This window comes from Drosophila erecta, unplaced genomic scaffold, assembly GCF_003286155.1.
Source record: "Drosophila erecta strain 14021-0224.00,06,07 unplaced genomic scaffold, DereRS2 tig00000000-arrow-pilon, whole genome shotgun sequence".
NCBI lineage: Eukaryota > Metazoa > Arthropoda > Insecta > Diptera > Drosophilidae > Drosophila > Drosophila erecta.
This window is the reverse complement of record NW_020825194.1, coordinates 10,307,073-10,326,654: the sequence shown is the minus strand read 5'-3', so window position 1 is coordinate 10,326,654 and position 19,582 is coordinate 10,307,073. Positions and strand designations below refer to the sequence as shown.

General features: G+C 43.8%; 1 protein-coding gene across 4 annotated transcripts in view; it reads left to right on the top strand.

Annotated features, from left to right (window-relative positions):
- Window positions 1-19,582, top strand: part of LOC6555283 (sterile alpha motif domain-containing protein 5) — a 158,721-nt gene that overhangs the window by 59,568 nt on the left and 79,571 nt on the right. The window lies entirely within an intron of this gene.

Here is a 19,582-nt window from a genome sequence, read left to right as displayed (position 1 = left end):
TAAAAGGGGTACATTCGTGAATAATTTTGGGAAACCCATTTCTTCAAATGCACATAGGTTTCAAGTTTGTAATTCTTGGACCGCTTTCAATGCCAAAAATATGTGAAATTCCCATGTTTCCTCACCGTAAAAGAGCGGGTAACACAAACATGAAATGCTTTCGTCATGAAAGATGCAAAAAGCGTCCACATGCCAAAGGATATTGTGTGATGATGAGGGGTAGGTGGCCACGCAAAAAAAAAAAGTTGAGATTTGGTTATGCAAGAGAACAGAAAAATCAAGTATACGCAGCGTCAGACAAATGCAAAGTGGCAGGCAGCAAAAAGCGAAAGGGGAATATGTGAGTGCGAAGGCATCATGTGTGTGTGAGTGTGTGTGTGTGTGAGTGTGAATAAGGATGAAAATTCCTCAAACATAAATATGAATATTCCGCTGCTTTAAGCCCGCACTCTTTAATGTGCTGAAAATGTGAATTAAATTGAAATGGGTGCGACGGATGGAACTCTCGACTCGGCTGCATCTACAGCTACAGTACGCAATTCATGGTGGTCGAGGGCCTGTCACGTTGTCTGCGGTCGACACAACTGAAATTCACCTTGAACGGCCACAGAAATGATGTGTCCAGTGCAGTTGGGCCGTTGGGGCAGCTGCCACAGTCGACCGCAGAAGAGTTGGCAAAAATCTTGATGCAATTATTCATATAAAACGCAACACGCACGAACTGAAACGAAACGGAACGGAGCTCAGATGCAAAAAAAAAGAAAAAAAGAAAAACTCTCAACGAGTTGAAGGTGTGTGCCCAGCGGCAACAGCTGCGACCCGATCCTCTGATCCTCCAATCTCTTGGATCTGTCTCAACGCCACTGATCCTCCACTGACAGTTTTCCTGGGAACTTGGTCATGGGCATGGGCATGGGCACCGGCCCCAATGCGAAATTCATTTGTCATGCTTATAATTGTCCCACTCCGTTTCGTTCGCCAGCCAAATTGCAATTTTACGGAGCAAGCTCTGAGTATTTTTTATTTTTTTTTCGTTTTTAGTTTTATTTTCCTGCTGCTCTTGTTGTGCGTGGCCCGCAGATTGGCCAAGCCAGCAATTTTAATGAAAACGTTTTGGCCCAGCCCAGCACTGGAAAAAATAATCACTTGCTTGGCAATTCCTGTCAGCAACGGAAGCAGACGAGTTCATCTAGACGTAGTTAAATGAAACAAAAGTCCTAGCAGTACAAGTAAATGCTTTATCTACAAGCGGACACGATTATAGTGATAGCTTGGTGTGCAGATTTTCCCATTTAAATATCGTCTTGCAATTTTTGCAGTGCATCCCTTAGTTTGCGTCTGAGATCCTGGACTGCCTTCACGTAGCCCTTGGTTTTGGCCGCTGCCTGTGTGTGGGGCCGCCTCGATTGCTGTCAGTAATTATGCTTAATTTTTGGCTGTTTGTTTGTATTCCTACGCTGTTGTTTTTTGTGTTCTTTATTTTCTTACTGCGGCGCAAGCAAGTAAGCAGGCATTTTCTTGGAGGAAGGCGCAGTGAAAGGGCATTCGAGGCAGTTGAAACATTTATTTCGGCTGGCCAAGAATTCGGCATCCATTCCATCCGTCCATCCGGGTTGGGAAGCCAACCATCTATCTCATGGCTTTTGTCTGTATTAAGTTGTTTGGCAGCTGCTGCTGCTTTTGCTTCCGTTGGGATAAAAACCGAGAAGGATGAGAATGTGAATGAGGATGAGGATGAGAACGAGAACGAGACCGAGAACGCGGATGATGATGCCCGGTTGGTACGTTGTTTAAAATTGAATAATGCCCGCTCATTTGGTTTTATGACATTTCGATAATGATGATTGTGTGTTGGCTGCGGCCTTTGTTCTGGGCTTAACTTTATAAGGCAAACAAATTGTTGTAATTTGGCCGCAGCGCCAAGAGTTAAAGACCGCAAAAGTCAGAGTCAGTTGGGCCAACTCTGTCGACATTGACGGGGTAATTCAATGCAGCGAAATCGTATAATTCCCAGACAGCGGCGATCAAAACGCGCACCGAGGAGCAACACAAAAACTAAAGAAAAAATAAAAAAGAATACAATCCGAGGCTGAAAATGAAATCGATCATGATTGAAATCGAGCAGAGCAGAACAGCTTCGCTTCGTCTGCGTCTGCAGCTTCGAGAGGGCGAGTGTTTTGTGAAACATCAACATTTTGACAGGCACACAAATCCTCTTGAAAATGAGATTTATAAAACACAGCGATGCGGCCGCAATAAAAACCCGGCGAAAAAGGGCAAAGTCATTGTCAGCCGAGTTGCGCTTGGCTGCGAAATCTCAAAGGCAAACAGAACGAAAAAATGTAGAGGATATGTCAGCACAGTGGTGGTCAACTTAGTAGCATCATAAGTGACTTTCCTAGAAATCAATTATAATCAAGGCAAATACATATATGAATAGCAAAGATGGATTCAAACGACTCAACTTAAGAACATTATATTATATTTACAAATTCGTTTGTGTAAGTTAGTAAATTGAATGGAAAGGTCAAATGATTATTCTAATTTCCCATAAGTAATTTCTATTTCCGCGACCTCAAGTGTATAGATACACCTTTAATCGGGCAGCTCGGGGCCACAATACCGATGCGGTTTAATGTGTAACATGTAGCCAGGTCGGACTGTCGACGGTGGTGGACCTGTGGAGCTGCGGACCGTGTTGTTGCCAATGTTGCTGCCTCATGTTGTCGCGGTCTTCACTCAGGTCCCGACTCGAGCGTATTTATTTTCATTTCGAAGACATTGTAGTGTCATTTCAGCGACCGCAGCATGAAAAGCAAATAAAAGGCAACACACTGCCTCGCATCGCATCGCATCACATTGCAACGCATCCCGTCCGATCCGATCCGATCCGATCCAATTCGATTCGATGCGATTCAATTCCAGTCCGAATCCGAATCCGTGGAACAATCCGGTGCTTTGCTGCAGCTTTTAATTAAGCCAAAGAGCAACCAGTTGCTGGACGTCTTCGTCTCGGCCAACTGAGTGAAAAAAAAAGATGAAAAGAAAGGCAACACACAAAAGAAGTAAAAATAAAAAAACTCCAGAAAAATAATTTATCTGCCGCCGCGCGCGTGTATCTGTATCTGTTTATCCGTATCTGTATCTGAGCCCGGCAATATGTATCTCTCGCCTGACGATGTTGCATTTGCTTTGTTTGCTCAAGCCTCAGTTTTAGTATCGGTATCAGTCGCAGTCGCAGTCACAGTCGCAGTTGCTCTGTCCTCATCGCTGTCCCGCTGAGCCAGCAACACCCCAGATCCGTGGGCTCACTGTGCGTTGGTATACCCTGGATTTGGGGATTTTCTAGGGTATGTTGCACTCTTGTCTCTAGCGCGCTTGCAATGTGCAAACAATTTGCTGAACAGTCTGCATCTGCGCAGCTTTCAATTATAGTGGAGTAAGTGTAATACTTGGCAAATATCGCTTTCTGAATTTTACCAGGTATGGCCCATTCGTTAGACCTCTTTTGGCGATTACTTCTGGTTATTTTTTTTCGCAATACCCAATCCAAAGTCAGAGCTCAGCCTCAGCCGCCCGGCAGCATCTCACGTTCATGCGTGGCCACATTTTTTGCAGCGCTGCCTGCGTTTTGTTCGTTTTTATGGCAATAATTGCAACTTGATGACTTAATTGCGGATGCAACTTGTTTTCCAGCTTCAACCTCAGCTCCGCGTATGCCTGGAAATTGAATTTTTCCACCTGGTCTCCTCCCGTCTGGCTCTTTATTTTTTTTCTTTTCGCCCCTGCCCGCCCCATTTTTTAAGCAGGATATGCTTTCATTACTATAGATAGATAGCTGGTGGATAGATAGATTGCGGGGGGAGCAGTGGCGGGGCGCGGCTGCAATTTTCCCCATTGCATAAGCAAATAAAAATTCATTAATTTATGACTGCCAACGGGCAGAGCAAACCGAAGTTCCAGTCAGTCAGGACCCCGGACTTCTCCTCCGCAGTTTGGAGTTTCGAGTTATTTTTATAATCGCAGCAACGTGACATTTATGCGAGTGTTCATGTAAATGATTATTACGTGCCGCAGACTGAACGAAACCGACCGACGGCACCCCGCTGTCTCCACTATAGAGTGTTTTCCCCATACTCCTGGTGGCCCCCACCCAACCAACCAACCAACCAACCGACCAACCAGATCCAAGTTCCAAGTTCCCACTTCACAGAGTTGTTTGCCCAAGTAGATTTCATTTGATTTATTCGCCCCAGCAGCACTATCTCCCGCTCCTTTCCTTCTTCTGTGGCAGCGCCAAAGTAATTTTATGTTTAATTAAAAAGAATTCTGCGTCATTTGCTTGGAGAGTGTGCTCTGTTTTGATGGACATTTTTGCTATTCACGCTGCCACGATGCCACGCTGCCACATTGACTTGCTGTCGATTGTTGTTTGTGTTTGTGTTGCTGTTCTGTTCTGTTGATATTTATGTTTAATTATAGTTAACATGTTTTGTGTCTGTAGGTTTTTGTAAGCAGCGGAGGGTTAAGTGGAGGCAAATGGGAATGTCTATGTCTGTGCACGACTTTGATGTTCGTTTTGTAATTACATTGCGTGGGCCATATTCAAATCGAGTTGGCTCTCTGATGTGTGGACCGATACAGTGCGTATCGGAGCTTTAAGACGGCTGTCTGTCAATCAGGGTCTAAGTTGGACAGGTTAGTTATAGGCTGTTGATGAATGGTGTGTTTCCGGTAGTATAAGCTATTAGGCAGTTTAAATTGAAGTTCTGCCATCCTTCACAGATACTTTCCTTTAAAAGCTTAATAGCTTTATAATACAAATATATTTGGATGGATTTATGGGGTAATAATAAACTAAGAGAAATTAAAATATTTTAAAATAAACAAAAATATGCGAAACATGCCGCAACCCTTCAAAAAAAAAAAAACATCGCAAGCGCGATTAAAACTTTCTCATCCGAACACTTAACTTTGATTGATCGCCAGGCAATCAAATGAACCTCATTTGTAGCCCCTAAAGCTCTTTTTATTTTAACTGCAATTACAGGAATTCAAGACAACAAAAAACACACAATTTAATTAACATTTCTCTTTCCCCTTTTATTTTTCGTTCCAGGTAAGTTGTTTAAGCCAACTGAAAAAGCCAAAAACCATCTGCAGGCCATATCGAAACGTTTTGTCAGACATTAAAATCGAAACGTGGGTTAAATGTAAAACGTAAGTGACTTCAACTTCCACCGAAAATACAAACCGACTTCCAACTCGTACAAATGAAATGCCCACTGAAATGCGCGAGGGGCAGGGGAAAAGGGGGAATCAAAAATTGATAAGACCCGCCCCGCTACGTAGGGAGTTTAAAAACTCATTTAGTGTCCAATCAAGCGGCCATAAAATAAAGTCAATAAATCAAGCATAAAAGTAACAAATGCACGGGCAGTTCACAGATAACACGCACACTCACACACACAGACACACTGCGATGGGGATACAGATACGCACCCATACAGATGCACTTGGCTGCATTTCAATAAAAATTCGATACGTTTTGAGGTTGGGATCGGAGTTTTGGGGTTGGGGTTGAGATGGGGTAGCCCTGGAGTCCTCCAACTCCAACTCCAACTCCAACTCCTCCTCTTTATCAAGGTGTGATGATCACTTGCGTGCCATCGGCGCCTGACTTGCATTTCAGAGCATCGCCACCTCGGCACCTCCAACCTTTTTATCCCCACCTATGCCCCCCGCCCCCTCCGCACACACACGGAAACTTCCCTTTGAGAATCAATAAAAATAAATCGAAATGTCACAGCGCTGCGTGTTTTTTCAAGTGTGAGGTCCCGCAGTTCTCAATCTTCCGCCATAAAACATACACACAAAAAGCTCTGAAAAACTGTAAATGACTTTGTGGACAGCCAAATTCATTGGAAACTCAATCCGCCAACTAACTCTATATATTAATTTCACAAAATTGGAAATTAGTTGCCCTTAAAGCTATTGAATTACCTGGCAGTGGGCGAGAGGCATAGGTGCAGAGAGAAAAATATGTCATAATAATATTTCTACATAAGATTCACCACACAGCCATCAAATATGAACAAAAATATGAAAATATTTAAACCATATGCCAATCTTTACGATATGATATGGGAGCATAAATTTGAGTGTTTCACACTACGCCCATTCTAAATATGTAAATGTTTGATATTGATATGATGCCAGATCGAAGTGATTACATTGAGGGCAAGCAGGAAAGATGAAAAGCATCAATATGGTAATGGGGTGTTTTTTTTTTCGCTGTGTGCGTTTCGATTCAGAAAAATCAACAATCGATTGTTTGGAGCCGCACATAAATCGCCGAAATGAGAAATGTGTGGCACACAGCATCGCAGTGCCCCAACAGCGGGGGTCTCCCTGCCCCCAGCCCCCTATGGTGGCCATCCTTTTTAAAAGGGTCCAAAGCCCAGAGCCAACGACTATCCACAAATTGGTCGTGTTCAGCTTTAAATCGTTTTACGTAGTTTCCATCGAGACAAGTTTCGCGGCCCCGTAAATGTTTGCCAAATGTGGCGCTGTTTGTAAATCACGCACGCTGCAAGTTGCACGCAACCGTCGTCGATCGATTACCGCACTCTTTCGCTCCCCATCTACCCGTCTCTTTCTCAGTCGCAGATTCGGCCAGTCGGCGGCCCCCCACCGCCTTTTGGATGGATCGCCGGAGTATGTTAATCTTGGTCAGCCGTGACTTGGCTGGAGCCCCTCCCCGCCTCCCGCTTCCAGCTCCCCTCCTGCTCTTAACCCATACCTCCTCACATGGGTTAAAATTTATGCGCTGTTCAAACGGCGCGTAATAAATTTGTTTGCTCTTCAACTGTGTGCGCGCATGTTCATTGAAATTGTGGCAAGAGCGGAGGCGAGTGGGGCAGGGGGAAAGCGGTACCAAACCGAAACGAAAGCAGGCTCAAACCCCAATACGAATTCCAATACCCAGTCCAACACAAGCCCAGTTCCCAATTTCAATCTGTGTTCCAATACTGATACACTAAGAATAAATGAAATAGGACCAACAGCTGCACTAAGCAACTTTAATGTCCTGCAGACAATAAAATTTCAGTCTTTCCTTATTCGGCTTGCAGAATAAAGTCTTTTAGCCGCTTCAAACAAAGTGTTACCAAAAACAATGTTGCGGTTCGTAGAGGTAGGCCCATAAAAACCCTTTTATAAAAAAACAGCTTTTATACGTAGAAATATATCATTATTTTGTACAGTATTTATAGTAGTTCTGAATTGGTTTCGCTCTGCTAATTAAAGCCCGATTTGCTTTCGCAGTGTAGGCATTGCATTGCCGCCAACGGCCACTTCATTTTGTAGCTTTTAACAGCGTTTCAGCATTCTTCTGTATTTGTTTATCTAAACGTTTTATTCATTTGTGGTGCTGCTTCTGCGTTTCTGTGCTCTGGAGCTTGCAACTTGGAACTTGCAACTTGCAGGGAACTTGGGGTTCCCGTGGCACATTGCTTTATCTTTTCAGTCAGTCTTTTGCAGATTTGCAGTTCGTGCTGCCGTTCCTGGCGGCCTAATTGATGCGCACTTGGCTGGATTGCTGGTGGGATTCAGTCGCAGCCCCCTTAACCCCCTAATGCCGGAGTTCAGCTGCGCATGCGCAACATTCACACTTTGCCGGCTTCAGTCGCCGGTTGTCGCTGTTCGCCCGTCGCCATCTCCACGTTGATTGCACATTTTATTTGCGCATTTATTTGCATTTTTTCTCACACCCAAGTCCAGTTTGGTTTCACTACGGTTTGGTGCGGTTCGGTTCGGTTCGGTTCAGTTCAGTTCCGTTCCGATCCGTTTGGTGCCTCTTGTTTGTTTTGCTCGCCACTGCCAATGCCAATGCAATTCAATTGTCTTCTGAGTGAGCGCTTTTCGTCTTGGCCCTCTTCATTTGTTTGTTTGTTTTTCCATTTCTGCTGCTGCTGCTGGGGGGTTTTCTCATGTTCGCCGCCGACTGATGCCGCCTCCTTTAATAGTTCATTTAGTTTGCATTTTTATGAAGTCTTTGTGTGGGTTGTGTAATAAATTTAACTCAAGTTTATTTATGTGCCATCGCCGAGACATTTATCACTCAATTTGAAGGCGTAATTGGGCGCAAAGCGACAGGAGGCTGCCACAGGAGTCGTCGTCTGCGTGGCTCTTGTCTCTTCTTCCCGTCGCAACTCGACTCAACTTAAATCAACTCCGACTTTGCCACTGACGACTGACAGCCGATATGGCATCTGTGTTGCATATTTTGCATATCGTTATGCAGTTTTCCCTCCTCTTTGCAGTTGCCGAATGCAGTGGCTCCTTTTGATTGGCAAAGCCGTCTCTGGAGTTGGCCAAAATTGGATGATCCGCGGTTAAGGGGACATGATCTTAACGGTTCTCAATTCGTGTCGTGTGGGGACAATTTCATTTAATTTACATATGCGCAGTTTTATTTTCCTCTTCTCGATGCTGTCAAAGTGGAGTAGCTCTTGACACCTAGCTTGGAATTTAAGGAAATTTCTTTCTTTTTACTTAAAGACTTTTTACCCAACAATAAAGCTTAATATAAAATTCATTGTTACTAATATATGCATAACAATAAATTATTCAAAAGCTACCATTAAAACATTTATTGAGGTATTGCCGCCGAAATATGCAAATGCATAACCATTTGGCGGAAATTTTAGTGCATACCTCACTTAGCAGCTCTCATACATTTTTCCACACACATACACAGATCAAGTTGAATGGATCGAAAAATGTCCAAATTAATTTACTGCTTGATCAAGCATCAATTTTGGCATTTCCCTCGAATTGTTTCCTGCGCCACCAAAAGCCAAACGCCGGCTAACGGCGAGTTTCCAATCCCAAATTTTATAGTTTGAATAGAACAATGCCACATTCGCCACACTCACATACACACACACTCACCAGACATTCAAATCTGCTTAACAGGAGCGATACACGGATAGAGAGATACTCGAACACGTGTATTTTGGCACCTGTTTCGGCCATCGCTGTGCAACAATGGCCAGCAGCGCTGAAAATGTCGTTTAGCAACCAGAAACCATTTTAAACAATAAATAAGCAATTTATGCCACAATGCCAGCGGGAAATGGGAATGGGAATGGAAATGGAAATGGTGGGGCACTCAGTCTGACTGGCTGGGTGGCATGCAAAAACTGATACAAAAGAATGCGCCGAACATTCAACACATTTTGTAATTTCATTTCGTCCTGCTGGCTCCTGATGGATAGTTGAAGGAGGGCTAAGAGAAAATCGGATAAATGAATAAACTTCTCAGTCACCGAGATGCTGAAAACAATTGCGACACTTGGAGCAGTTAAATTTGTTTTACGTTTTTCAGGCACTCAGATTCAAAGTGGCAAATGAATGTATTTAATAAACAGGGTAACACCCTCGCCTGCAGCAACAGTGCTCTTCGACCGAAAATCGTTTGCTCTCGAAATTGCAATGGTGCATTTTTTTCTCGTTTTAGATTTTTCGTATAGTTTTTGTGCTAGAGATCCCAAAGTTGGACTCCGATTCCGTTACTGCTTCCGTCTGACATTTGTTGCTGTCTGATTGCCCGCAAAAGACTAGTAGCCATAGTGGTGCTATATGGACGAGACGTGGAACAGCAGTAGCCCCAGATTCGCAAATGGAGGAGTGGTGCAGAGTGGTGCACGGCATAGGGCATCATCAGTGGCACATTGCAACCTCACACATAGCGAGCAAAAAATCGAATTTCCCGTGCGGACTGATTCGATTTGGCGTTGCAATTTCACGCTGTGTTATTGCAAAGTGGCTGCAACTGTCGGCGCCAGGCGATATTCGCCCAGCACCCACTCTACCACCCACTCATCCAGCCACCCACCAAAACATCGAACCACTCTGCACCACCAGGCCATAGCCATTTTAGCCACTCCGGCGATGCCAGAGCCAAAGCCACAGAAACAGAAACGGGAGCCCCGTGTGCAGGCCAGCAGCCAGTGGAAGCTCGCTCAGCTCGTTCAGCTACCAAAATAGCAATTTCGATGGCGCACAACAATGGCCAAAAACGAGCGAACTGCAACAAAAAATACCGAACCGTAAACGAAAAAAATCTCATTTAGTGACGAATTAAGCGCCAAAACAGACAGGCGATTCAGTTTGTCAGACAAGCGCTAGACACCGACATGGATACTCGTGCACGTGCACTGAGAGAAATATTTCTGCAAAATATAGTGCTGGAATGTTACGTTTTTGAATATGCGAACATAAAAAACAAAACTAACGTTATTTATTTGCATTAGTAAACATGCTTCCTTTCTCAGAGTATAATACTTCTAAAAATATGTAACGACCGCTTTTGGTTTACAGTGCACAGTTACGGAAAGGAGACCCGGTTGAGGTCTAGGTCCCCGTTTTGGGTTCAGGATTGGTATCGGTTTGCAGGGGCCTGGTCAGCGAGGGGGGTGCGGGGTGCTGTCAAGTGCAGAAGGACGAACGGTCGACAGTAGATGACTCGGCACTATCTATGGCCTGGCATCGATTGGTTTGCCATGGTCTAAACCCAACCTCCTGGTGACCCAAACCCTTTCCTTTAACGCCGCCGACTCGTTTGCTGTTTATGGCCTTAAACGCCATTTTGTGCGCACTCATTCACGCCACGGTTTGACATTGCCATACTGGTGGAGCGCACTTCGTACTTGGTACTTTGGACACCCCGAAAAATCTCCTTCCTGTTTCATTGTTCGTCTGCCATAGGATCCATGGATCCATTGTCTGCACGGGCAGGACCCATCCTCTCATCGCCATCCTCATCCGCATCCTCATCCGCTTCCTGTGGGCGCTGCACTCCCATTCTGACAGATTGTTGCAAGGGCAAGTGCAATATTAGAACATGATTTATTTATGCAATTTTTACCATAAAGCGAGCAATTTTCGTTCACTTTGCAGTGCGCGAATTTTCCCCGTTTCCATTTGGCATTTGTCTATCATTTTCGGTGGCGCGAGCTTACAATTTGTATTTCCCTCCATTTTGCCGCGTGGGTTCGCTTGGGGATTTCCCCATGTAGTGCAGTCATGTCCATTAGTCGATGTGTCGGCACGTCAATTTGTTTGGGTCCGTTCGCTCCACTGTCGAGTTCCATGTCTACATATATGTCTGTCCATCGGCAAACTACCGGCACTGACTTGCAATGTTGGCATTGGAAATTATGATATGGAAGGCAATCCGAATTGGAATCCGCGCCGTTTGGGCCTAATAAGTTCTTACTGTGCACTCACATTTTGGCAATTAGCCGTGGCATATTGACTGTAATTAGTGAAAGGGTCGAAAAAAAGAGGGGGTTAACTAATGGAATGGTTTTTAGGAATGCTTCTGGAGTGATGATGATGGCATGTTGATGTGTGTTTCGTTTGATCTTCAACTCCATCAATATGAGTGGAGTTTGCTGCAATTCAGCAGGGAATTTATATAAAGGCGATGCAGGAAAAAGGTATTTTTGTGTGATCAAATTGGGGCTAAAAAGAACCATCTAGAATTTTATTTCTAGAAAACCGCCGAAAGAAAAGATTTCCATTAACACCTAGAATAATCATTCACCCTCGGTTTTCATCGCAAGCGCACCACCATGATAAATGTTTCCCCTATTCCCTTTAAGCCAACATAATCAACCGCAATCAACACCAAAGAGCCAACAGCAATAAAAGCAAAAAAAGCATAATCAACATTTTTATCATTAGCGATAGAGAAATATGCAAAGCAGAGCGAAGAACGAGCCAAGTATTTCAAAAAGGGAGAATGCAGCGGAAAAACTAAAAGGGGGGTTGTGGATGGGGATGGGGAAATGAAATGAAGCACATTATAAATGCCAGAGTACATGCTAACTACAACAATTATCCTTAATGTTGCCAGAAACTGCCATTAGGGAGAAATGCGGGAGGGAAATCGCCTTGTCCATGGCTGATCACTTGCTGGAAAGAAATTCAAATTAAAATGCTTCCAATGGTATGCAAAATAGTTTCAATTTTCTGCCAGAGAGCCCTCCAGGAATGCTCATTATTCAACCGGAGACGGCGAAATTGAACAGGACACGGGGCGGCAAGATGGATGGGAATTAAATATGAAGGAATGTGCAGGACAGCTTGAATCAATATCGCGAGTCAAATTGCACTTAATTACGGCCCAGTTGTGAGTTTTTCCCTTGGCTGCCTATTGATTCACGCTAATAAACCTCAACCTTTTAAACAGAGGACAAACGCCTGTTAACAAGGCGCCACAACACGCGATCGACACCATTACCAACACCCCGTCTAAAGGATACGGCATACCGAATGGCAATAGGGGTAGCATTACCACACACACACACACACGCATATTTATACATAATATATATCCTTTAGCCTATAGGCCGCCACCCCCTGTAATCAAAGCCAGCTGCCAACTGCCGTCTGCATTCCATTTACCATTTACCATTTACCTTGCTCAGAGCACTTTTCAATTATGTTATTAAAACAAGCAAACGGGCAGTTAAGGACCTTTTGCAGGACCTGCCCAACATTGCGTGTCTGCCCGCTTGCTGTTTGTTGTTAGTTCTGTAGACTTTTTTTTGTACATTTTTTTGTTGTTTTTTCAGTTTTTTCTGTTTTGTGTGTTGCGCCAAACACTCTGCTCACATACTCGGATATACTCGTTAAATATATAATTCTGGCTTTTTAGAATTTCCCAACTCATAAATGCTGCAGCAAATAGTAATGGCAGTGTGGCAAACATGAAAATTCAATTATGAATGCCCGGCTTAAGGTTGACGCCCCGTAATTTCCATCCCCATAGCCCAGCGCCGTTCAAGTCTGTGGCTCAAGGCAATTTGCATGGGTAAATATTGTAAATCTATGACGGGTTTGCAATCATTTGCAATCGGAGACCGCAGTCAGTATGAGCGAAGCTATTCCATTCGCTTCTGATGCGAATCGCACAGACGTCGTCTAATTATGTCGAGTGGCAAACAAGATACAGATACAGATGCAGATACAGATACTGGATACAGATACAGATACTAACGCATACTCGCATGCAGTCGAATGCAAATAAAAATAAATATTTACATTCAATTTCGACAAACGCGCCAGCCACTGAGCGCCAACTTTGCCAAAGGAAAATTGTGCGTAAAAAGCAGCGGGAACAGTCGACGCATATTTGTTAACCTCAAGCAACAGACCCAAACCCGAACCTCAAACAAGAACCAGAACCTGAACGCCAACCTGAACAGCACTGGAGGAAAACTAGCTAGGAAAATAGTCATATTTGTGATTTGACAAAGGAAAAGCTGGAACAAGATAAAAACGATTTTTTTGTACAGCAAACTCCTCATAATCCAAACTGCTATTAGTAAATTATACATTTCTGTTCGGAGCCTAAAGCTTTTGGACACACAACTCATTCTTCTCCAAGTAATAGGTTTCTTTCACATTTGCAACTTCCTAAAGTTTTCTCCCGGTGTCGAACGAGTTCGATTTCGATGCCGCCCAGACAAAATCGATTACCAACTGATTGACTGAAATGCTGCGTAGCAGCGCCCATCGCCCATCGCCCATCGAATGGTTTGCTGCAGGTTAAGTTTGGCATATAACATAGATATATCGCTATGGCCATGAAGGATATATATCTATGGCTATGTGGCTATAACGGCAGCTTCGAGGACCGAACTGTCAGTTAAAATGGTAATTGACTTTTGCGCGTAACCACAATGTGTTTGTAACTTGTTGCCATGTTGTTGTCTATGCACACACAACCTTGCGCTTCGTTGCAATTCCACGTTGCAATATCGCGGCGCGGAGATGCAACGCCGATGGGATTTCCCGTACACCCGAGCCCGAGCCCGATTGCAATTTTACAAAATGCTAGCATACGCCAAGGCGCCAGGCACCGCGCCCCCCTGCCATAATGTCATATTAGGGTTTATCAACTGGCATGGCTATGAAAATTTAGAGCGCTCCCTCTGCCGCTCGCAGGACGAGGGGGGAGCAGCGGCGACAAGGACCAAGGGACGACAGCCTGCAATTTTCAATTTCGCGCACACTTTGCACAGATAATAGAAATTTCTTTCGCTCCTCGAGTTCCTTCTGCCACTGGAGTTTGCCGCCAGCTTTTTGCTCAGCTCTACATCGCTATGCTCTGCTCTCCTCTGCTCTGCTCTGCGTTTATTGACACAAATCGCAAACGCATTTGGCATAAGTACCGGCCAACAAGCTGCCTGCTTCTCCCCGCTTTTCCTCATGGCCATACCATTTGTACTTATTGTTTTCCTCCTCTTACCGCCCTCTTAAAGTATCTGGGTTATGAGTGGTTTAATGGCAACTCGCTCTGGTGCTTTGTGCAGCTTTGTTGGTCGTTGGCTTCATCCAGCTCGAATGCTTTTGGCTGGTTAGTTCTGGCCAAGTTCTGGCGAAGGAACGTAACTATTTCCTAAGCTGCTTAGACAAATGTCTAATGCCTTGCTTAGACAATTGCTAAAAGGAAGATTTAGCGCCGAGTAATAGGAGCAAGCCTTAAGAATTGCAACTAATTTCTTTGTCAAATAGGAAGAGTTGAACTCAAGTAAAAAAAAATGAAGTAAAACATATAAGGTTATAAGAGAATCCCACCACTAATTAACCAAAATTTTCAAGTACCAAAGTAATAAAGCACTTTCCTTGATGGCCTCTCCACAATGCCAATCAAATGTGCGGCAAGAACAAGTCATTTCCTACTTTTGCATAGGAAGGGCGAAAATATTCGCATAATTATGACTTCAGAGCGGTTACAGTCTGGCAAATTTTCCATGTGAATGAATTTCGCACAATTACACACGCGTAGGCAGAACCACAAAAAATACGAATGCAAAAACCGCCAAAAAAAAAAGAAAAAATTGAAACTGGGGGAGTGGGCACATGTCGGCACATGACGAGAAGGCAGATCAACTTCATTCACAATTAAGCTAAAAATACAAGCCCCCCAGTTCGCTGAATATAATTTATTGTCAAGTGCAGAGTCACAACATTCAAGATGTGTAACAGTCGCAACAGTCCAAAATAATTGGGCAGCGGGGAGGCCCAGAAATGGTGTGGTGTGGTGTGGTCTGGTTCAGGTCTAGGTGTAACAAAGAAGAAACTCTGGGAAATACGCAAAATGTGGGGATGGATAGAGGTGGAGTCACGCTGTCGCTCACAGAAAAATACAGAAAAATAAAAAAAAATCGAAAGGAAAGGAAGAAATAACGCAGAGGGCTGGGCAAATCAACAACGCAATCTTAATGAAGGCAATAATTCAAACAAAATGCTAAATTCCCCCGGCAAGTGAAGGAAGTCACGGCGAGTCACTCACTTCACAGCGAAGACAGCGTTGAAAAATTACCGCCCAAGAAAGAATTCCTTGTTGAAATTAAATTTTTACAAAATCAAATAAAATCCAGCGTGTGGCATTCACTCACTCGCTGACTCGCTGACTCGCTCAATTTAATTCCCTGGGCTGCCCTTTCTGGTCGATCCTCCCCCGATTTAGTATACCCCTTATTAATTAGTTCGTATACTTTTTGGCATACGGAACGCAACACGAAATTGTTTAACATTTTATCCCGGCACATTAAGTGGCAACATTTGTCAATTGGTTTTCGGTTGTAATGTTTGGGCCCAGAGCGGTTGGGTCACCTCGCAATCTCTTGGACTCTTGGGTGTTTTGTGTGTAGTTAATGGCCAAACATTTGCCTAAATAATGAGGCACCGGTGTATTGCTTTGAATTCGATTTGGCTTGATTAAAAATATATTTCATTGTCGAGACCCGTTGCCTGTGTAAGTGGGTCGTCCGTCGTCAGTCGTCAGTCGTCAGTGGCCGGTGGGCTGTGGGTGGATCACTTTGGAGGCGATTGCATTAGCTTCACGAGAAACAACAGCTGAGAAGCTAATCAGGCAAATGTGGCACAGTTTTCGGCAAGGTGAATTCATTAGTAAATCCCCATACTCGGGTACAGCTCGTTTTGGGGGCAGGACAAATGACTGAAGTGGAGTCGTAAGCCAGATGGCATTGAGTAATGCCTTTTGGAGAGCAAAACATTCGGAAAGATCTGAAAATTTGAAAGTAAAATTAAAAAAATGTATTTGTTAAGACCCATGCAATATTCAAACAAAGTTGATAATATCTTTGTCCAAAATTAATCTTTTCATTAAACCGAATCTATTTTTCAATCAAATTGAAGTTCCCAATACTGTGTGTTGTTAATGGCATAACTTGTTGTTTGTAGTATAGTATTAAATAGTATTTCCAATTTAATCCGCTTCCATGTTTAGTGAAATCTAGCCGCGCATAATTAAAAGTGAAAAACGAGGGAAAATGAAAACGCTCGCCTATTTCCTGTCGCCCAGCAATGCAATTTTCACTTTTTTCCGCCGTGTCGCTCCGTTTTCTCATTTTGTCAAATAGCCTCAAGGCGGAAAAGCCAGTTGCTAGTTGGTAGATGGCAGGCGAGCAGGAGGGCAGGGCAAACTTTCGAAATTTAACGCCGGTCACAATGGGGCAGCAACCCACCCGAAGGAATCGCCGACTGCCACTGCCAGCCGCAGTGGCGGAGAACAATTACCACGGGCTTTTCGCTTTTTCGGTCTTATGCAAACAGGAAACGCATAATGAACAAAGTCCGAAGGAGGAGCTCAGCTCAGGAGTCAGCTCACTCGCTTTCGCCTGGAGTATCGAGCATGGAGAATGGAGCACGCGACTCCCTGCCCGGACAAGCAACTCCGGCGACTCCAGCGACTCCTGCTCCTGGCCAGCATTCATTCATTCATTTTTGAGCGGTTTCGTGGTTAACAACCGCTTCCTTATCCTTATTATTTTAATGCCTGCGGCAGCATTCCATCTTACTTACATTTTTCTCCACGCCGTGTTGTGGCTTAAATATTTTAACTACTGCCACAGCTACTAGTTGGCTGTCTGTCTGTCTGGCTGGCTGGCTGTCTGGGCCGGGTCTTGGTCTTTATGCCCGTAATTGGGGTTAACTGCGTTGTGAGCAGGTGAGCTGGGGAGCTGGTGAGTTGGTGAGGAGCCAGCATTGTGTGTTAAAGTGTGCCAAAAGGAAAAGTACAATTTTTGTGCCGCACTCATAAATGGTCCGTGCTGGAGTTAAAATTTGGTTTTCCATTTCATTCATTTCTTTTCTAGCTTACGGGCGAGCAATTAACTGCAATTGAAAGTGAAATTGAATTTGGTTGAGCCGAGCCCCTAAAAATGTACGGTGTGTTTTTGACAGAGTGTCAGAGTTGACACGCATGTTGAGAAAATTCAATTACAAATTTTCACTGCAATCGTTCCGCTGTCTGTCTTTCTGTTTTTCGCCAACTCATCGTCGATTCAGTTGATAATTATTTTTACGCGCCGAGTTGCAGGGCAAAGTGCATTAAAAATGCAAATGGCAACACTTTGCCACTTTGATGCCACTGTTGCCAGTGTTGTCACGTTTGCCGTTTTATTAATTTATTAAATTAAAAACAACGCAAAAGGAGGCAACTGCGCACCGCCGTCTCCACTCTGGCATGTGTAATTGTAAATTTATGAGCGTGCCACAAATAAAAAGGAGGCTCCAGTACTATACGGCGCTATACTACAGCGGCAACAGCGAAAAAAAAAAAAAAAAAAAAGGACCAACGAGTTCAACTGGGGCGCACTGTCAATCGTGTTGCATGAATTATTAATTATTTGCTTTTCGCACACACATCCCGATAAAGGCACGACGATTCATGCCACAGATACAAAAATATACCGCCGCAGTGTTGCAATGCGGCAATCGGCTGTCAACTCCGCCACTTTGACATGGGAAACACTAATAAAATTATTAACCAAAATGGCAACAAAACAAAAAAACAAAAGGAATTCGTTACGTCAATGATTGGCAATAAAAAAGCGAAACCGAAATTAGTTTAATCTAATTACCTGTCACGCTTTATTGTCTTTGGCGCGACGAAATGGATTTTCGAAAATAAAATGTCAATGCCTAGGATTTTTCAAAAGCGTATAAAAAAAAAATGGAAAAGAAGTACGTATTTTTGGGTAGGTAATGTGAGCATCCAACCCCGGGGACCCACGCAGGACTCGCAATCCTCCACCCCTGGCCGCCGCCTTATTTATCCTGCGTTTTCCCCCGGGGACACGGGCCATGGCATTTTCCTTGGCTCTCTGTGAATTATTCAGACCTTCAATCGATGACTGGCTGCCCGAGCATCTTCATTGCATAGTACATACGATATAGAATACATATATATAGCACACGCCTCCCGCCCCCTTTTTTTTTTGTATTTCCCTCAGTGCTGCTGACAGTTTATTTGCCAAATTGCTTGCATGTAACATGAAACTTTCTTATTTTTTTTGCCCATTTCTGTTTCGGGGCTAATTTTTAGTTCGCCAAAGGGATACCAGAAAAAAGTGTCCTGGGTGTGTGCTAAATCGAAAATCTGTAACACGCGTCACACGGCATTAAATGAGAAGGATATTTTATGAGGCGGAGGGCGCTAGTCGCCCTAATATGGCATGACTCAACCGAATTCCACGTAGAATTTTATGGCAGAGACCAATCTTTGTTGGTTTATCTCTTCACTTGACTATATACACTGTGAGAATCGCAGTGCTGCTAATGCAGAATAGTTGTTTGTTTCTATTTTATGGCCAAACATATATTAGGTACATTTTTCAATCGATATAAACTGTTTTCTAAGTGCATCTGCCGCACCCCATTGTTCTGCCACTGACCATAATTCATGGAAAGTTTTAAATTTGAAAATCTGGCCCAGGAAAAGGGGCAGCACAGTTATTGTTGCGTTATAAATCTAATTAGAATATGTGAGCGTTCGGGCCCGTATCTGAATATGCACGTAGACTAAACCAATTCCATTCAACCCCCTCTTCCATGGGCTCATTTCATATGCTCACCGCATCTGGCCGCATCCGAAAATTGCCAATGGCGCCGCTGCGTCTGCGTCTGGGGTAATAAATTTGATTTGTTTCAAATTACAGAAGAACGCAATTTTATCATCATCTTCTCCTTCTTTCGGTTGCATTTTTTCGGCTGAGCCGGCAAATCGAATTGAATTTTTGAATCCTTGGCGCTGCGGTTGCTTTTTGTGGGCAATCTTCATAATTTACATAAGCAAATCAAATTGTAAACGTAATATGAAGACAATGGAGGCGGGACGGAAAAGGAGTCTGAGCCAAGCTTTGAATGGAACTATGTTAAGTGGATGGCGCAGATTTTCTCTTTTTATTTTCTCCTTGGTTTTTTAGAAATGTGTCAGCTTTTTGCGAAAGCCTCTTTGTTTTAGTCAATGCGTTGTAAGGGAAATTTAGATCAAGTGGTGAGTGGAGAAAGTTGAAAGGATTGCCACCCGGAAAGGAAGAGTGTGAATCCTCAAAACCCGGACCAAATAAAAAACCCTTTGAAGCGAAAGTGTTCAATAAGTGTGCCACTTGTTATTACTTTTTATTTTTTTGCCCAACACTAGAAAACAATCGGTTTGCAGTGTGACATTAGGGGCACTTACCAATACTACTGG